This window comes from Pogona vitticeps, chromosome 1, assembly GCF_051106095.1.
Source record: "Pogona vitticeps strain Pit_001003342236 chromosome 1, PviZW2.1, whole genome shotgun sequence".
Lineage (NCBI taxonomy): Eukaryota > Metazoa > Chordata > Lepidosauria > Squamata > Agamidae > Pogona > Pogona vitticeps.
The window spans coordinates 299,553,734-299,559,015 of record NC_135783.1 but is presented as its reverse complement, the minus strand read 5'-3'; positions in this window follow the sequence as shown (position 1 = coordinate 299,559,015).

The following is a 5,282-nucleotide window of genomic DNA, read 5'->3' as shown; positions in this document are numbered from 1 at the left end:
GAGAAGAAGTGGGGCCACTTTAAAGGGTAACGTAAAGTAAATTTCCCGGGTATGTTGTGTTCTGTCAAATCAGAACCAACTTATAGCGCCCCTAAACATATTTTCCAGTAAGTGAAATTAAAGAAATGCATTGCCAGTACCGCGCCCGTCCTATGAGCTTCCATTGACGAGTGAGGAATCGAACCCAGGTCTCCTCAGTCCTAGGTCGCAACTCTATCCACTTAATCTATCCAGTTTAAAATATGTAACCTCCGAAGTAAGCCCCATATTGGAAGATCACTTTCAGGAAGTGAGCACACCTACAAGTGCAGACTTTCATTCCTTTAAAACAGTGACGTTGTTGCTGCTGAAAAACACCAGGCACAGTCAATCAAAACTATAAAAATATTGACTGGTATTATACAACAGATAGAAGTTTTAACCAAAAACCTAAGTACTGTATCTGTTAAATATCAGCGCAGTATGCATGCTGTTCCTAATATTGCAGGTTTTTGTAGCTCTGATTGTGTGATTTCTGAGATCTGCAACTGCTTATAATACTGTGTGAGGAGTTGTTGTTGTTGTTGTAGCTGCATATCTTGGCACCCCTTGGTGAAAATAATCCCTGAGGGATTTGTACTCATCAGTTTAACTAGCTGAAGAAGTAAGACAAGGAAAAATCTACTCTTTTTGTTTCCTGATGTGTAAAATGTCTTCTGTACATTGAGGCTGTCCTACTTTGGGCACCTCATGAGAAGCCAAGATTCGCTGCAAAAGACAATAATGCTGGGAAAGGTGGAGGGCAGTAGGAAAGGAGGAAGACCAAATACGAGATTGACTGACTCCCTAAAGAAACTACAGGATTGAGTTTACAAGAGCTGAGTAAGTCTGTTGAGGACAGGACATGTTGAAAGTCTTTCATGCATAGGGTTGCCCTAAGTCAGAGGCAACTTGACACCACATAACAACATGCTCAGTGGCATTCTTTTTTATTTATTTAGTTGCTAACTACTCCTTTTGGCATCAGAAAAGATTCCAAGGCTGAAACAGGTTGGTGTGAATTGAACTAAGTCTTGAGCTTTAGTTGTATGAACTGCAGTAAAAGAAGAGTAAATGTGTTCATTAGTTCAAAAGTATAAAATATAATAATTGTGCATTTTAAATAATCTAAACACTTATTTAAGGCATCACCTGCATTGACTGGTCCTTATCCAATCTTCCATTAATCAAACTCATAGGCATCTCATTGCTCAACATATTGTTTCCAATGCTGACTAACAGAAAGGTCATAATTGGATTGGATCAGTACTGTATCTTTTGGGCCTGCCAAACTAAGTTACTTTTTGGTACAACTCCCAGAATCCCCTATTGGACAAGCTGACTGGGGGATTCTGGGTGCTATTGAGTGCCAAGCAGCAGGGAATGGTAATGAAAACCAGAAACCCTTTTTTTTGTAGTTTTTAATCTTTAAAATGGATTTGGATAAGACGTCTCTTCAAAGAACAGGCATTCTCAAATAGGAGGACTGTCTTCCATCAAATGCGAGTCACCACTGCCTACCTTCAGGCTGACTGTGATCAGCACCAGTAAAAACATAGAAGAGGCCTTCACACCAGTTCCTTTTGCCACCGACTATGAAATGCATTGTAAATTTCATAATTTATCTATGTAATTTTCTTTCCCAAATTTGTAGATATCGTACAAAGAATCATAGAATAATTGAGTTTGAAGGGTCCTATGAAGCTATCTAGTCCAACTCCCTGCTCAGTACAAGAATCCAAATGTCTAGGGTGCTTCATTTTCACTTTAAAGAATGCTACTTCCACAGGTTCAAGGACAGCAAAAGTCATAGCAGGTCTTTAAAACCTCCCCTGGAATATTAAAAGCAGGCTACATTACCATTACAGTTACAATGGGAAAGTCTTCTTGGCATCATTTGCTTTTATATACTGTATTTTTAGAATATATGCCCCTTCATGGATTGCTGCCTTGTCATGGCGAAGGGGCTTGAGTAATTCAGAGAAGCTATGGGCTATGCCATGCAGGGACACCCAAGATGGACAGTTCATAGTGGAGAGTTCTCTTTCGTGTCCTCTGTGAATACACACTAATGGGTTAATCTGCGGCTGAGCAGAGCAGTCTTTGGTAACTTCCACAGCTTAAGCACTTAGTGCTGGGACCTCCCCTACACCTGGCTATATAACTCCGCCTCCGGCCCAGTGCTTCAGTTCTTTTTCCGACCACCGCTGTAGCAGCAGCTTCGTTGGAACTTCGCAAGTAGAAACAAATCTTTTTCTTGCCTTTTTCTTTCTTTCTCTTCAGCTCCCCTTGTTATTTGCTTGTAACAAGTTGTTTCTTTTGCCTGTGGGATACAATACTAGCCGGCATTAGTGGTTCTTTGTTGAGGCTTTACAAAGCTGGCATTTCAGCCCTCAGGGCTTTTCTCTTAAAGAATTAATATCTCTTTTACCTTCTTTATAACTACTCCCAGGCTGGAAAGCAACAGGTTTGTTTTTGTCTGTTTGCAATTTTCTCTCTTAGCAGGATAGAAGAGGACAGCTTCTCAGCTTGCCTGAGCTACAACCTCTCTGGAGTTTGGCACAGAACAGCCTTCTTGTTTCAAGGGGCTTGTTCTTAGAGCTGTTGCAGTGAGCGGGGAGCCCCGAAGGGAGGGCCTCCTAGCTCCTGCCCCCCACTTCAATGGGCTACAGCCTCCTCGGAGGCTGGCACAGAACAGCCCTCTTGCTTCAAGGGGCTTGCGCTTACAGCTGTTTGACCGCGCAGGAGTTAGGGCTCTATATGCCCTGTCCCTAGGAGAAGGGCCTCCTGTTGCCCCGGTCACCTTCCCCGACTGTCAGTGATTCCTCCTGACATGGGAAGTGCCTCTGTGTGTGAGTGCCGCACACTAACCCTCCTTCGTGCGCCTGCTCATGTAGCTGCGACTTCTGGAGGGAGCTGCACACCGAGGCTGTAGAGGTGACAACGACATATGGCAAGGCCTGGGTTTCTCTTTGGGGATACAATGGGCTCCTTCAGCTCCTGTGGCTAGCCCTGCATGTCAGTGCTTTGCCTGTCTGGGGTAACGCCCTTGGGTGTTTCGTATATTGGGTCTGATTTATCAGAGGGCTCGTTTACATGGCTGCTATTTTCAAAACCAGGTGCCGAGGCAAAAGCTTTCTGGCAGCATTTGATCGCCCTAGTTTGCCTTTGAAAGGGGGGGCTGCAACTCCCACCACTAGCCCTGCTAGTCAGTGATACTTCTGCCCGGGGTAGCACCTGCTGGTGGCTGTTAATTTGGCACAAAACAGCCCTCTTTATCAATGGGCTGGCTCACAAAGTAGCCTGCAGCCCTGTTTCAGCTGCCAGTGCCTATAAAGGCTCATAAGGAAAGGACTCACAAGGGTCCACCCGAGAACCCTGTCGCTGTCAGGTAAGCCTGGATAATTTTCCTCAGGTAGGTCCTATCTCACTGACAAGGTTGCATAGAACCAGTCCCTTTTGTTTGGGATAGGAGTTATGAGCTCTCGGCCACCATCGCCAATCCGCTCTACCTGGCATCATCTTTTCCACAGTTCCTTGTTCTGAGGAGGAAGGGCTACCTGAGAGGGAGCAGCTGACTACACAGGCTTACTGTTTGGCCTGCTGCAGGGATGGCTTGTTTGCTCCTAAATATGAGGATCAGATGACATATTTGCCGAAGAAAATCAGCCCACCCTCAGAGTAGTCCTACCTGCACCTTTCTGGGTCCTGTTTGGGGCTTCTACTTTTTTGGTATGGCTACGTTCACCTTCTTTTGGTTGATTTCCAGTGTGTCTGATCACTGGAAACAAACCAAAAGCAAGTCTTCCTCTCAGTTGCCTATATTGTGAAGGGGTTTAAGAAGAGAGCTACTTTAGAATATTGGCAAATTAAACATTTTGTCAATTCTATGGAGGGTCTGAGGAAATGAATTTTTAAAAGTATATTAGGCCAGTGCATATGCGCTGCATCACTTAAAAAAATTAAAGCTAGATGAAAGTAGAAGCAAGCAGAAGAGAACAATAAGGGAGGTTTTTTTGTTTGCTTTTCTCCACTGGAACAGAAAATGAAACAAAAAGTAGCCTCATTGCCTCCCTCTGCTTTCGGGAGGAAGTTTCCCATTTAGCTTTTTTAAAAAAAGTTATGTAGCACCATGCTTTGCCCTAATACACTTTGAAAAAGATTACTTCCTTAGCCTCTCCATAGAGTGAAGTGTTTAATTTGCCAGTATCCTGAAGTGAGTCTCTTCTTGAGCCACTTCACGATATTGGCAAATTGACAGTGGGCCAAATAGGGTCACTTGAGGATCACACCAAATGGTGTATCCGGCCTCCTAGCAACCCTATTTAGCTCCATCCAGCCCATTTCAAAACAGGTGTGTAGACAAGCCCTGAGGCACTGAGAGGGAAACTATGGTGGCTGCAGAAGGGAGGCTGCAGCAGCGGTGGGAGAGGTGCAGAACACCTACTGGCCTCCCATCTTAGATGGCAGGACATCTTCTGATTCTTTTAGTTGGTGGTTACTTCTAAAGTCCTGTATGTACAGGAAGGATTGTCTTTTTCTATGCCAACCTGTCATGCACTGAACTTATATTTGAAGTCTCTGCTCCAAGATCTTCCAACATCTGAGGTAAATCTGGTAGCAACCAGAGAACCTTCTCCCTTCTGGCAACCCATTTGTGAACGCAACCATCTGCCAGATTCAAATATATAGGTTTCCAGCCCGATGAAGACTTAGAGCGGTAGTTCTCAAACTTGGGTCCCTGGATGTTATTGGACTTCAACTCCCAAAAAACCTGGACAGCACAGCAAATGGTAAAGGCTTCTGGGAATTGTGGTCCAAGAACATCTGAGGACCCCAGTTTGAGAACCACTGGACTAGAGTAGGTCCAAAGCTAGCATTTTCACTATTTGTTTATTCTTAAAGGTCTAATAAAGGTATCACGTGCCCTTGCTCTTGTAGTGAATAATACCCACATGGCTTTGTTTCTTTTTTCATGTTTTAAGTGTACTTTTTCTTTTTTAAAGAAATGTATTTGTACATTTGTACTTTTTCGTCTTGCTTTCAAGCCAGAATCACAGCTGAAGATTTCCAACAGCACACTTTGTGGTGGTTGTTGCATGTTGTGTTAAAATCTGTCACTGTGTCACAGCCAACACAATGTTAATCCTAGAAGCACTATGTAAAAGGTGTCTACGTTAATTCCCAAATCCTTTAATTGTACATGGGGTGAGTCAAGTGTATGCTTGAGCATGCCCAATCCACATTGGCACAGATGGGAACTA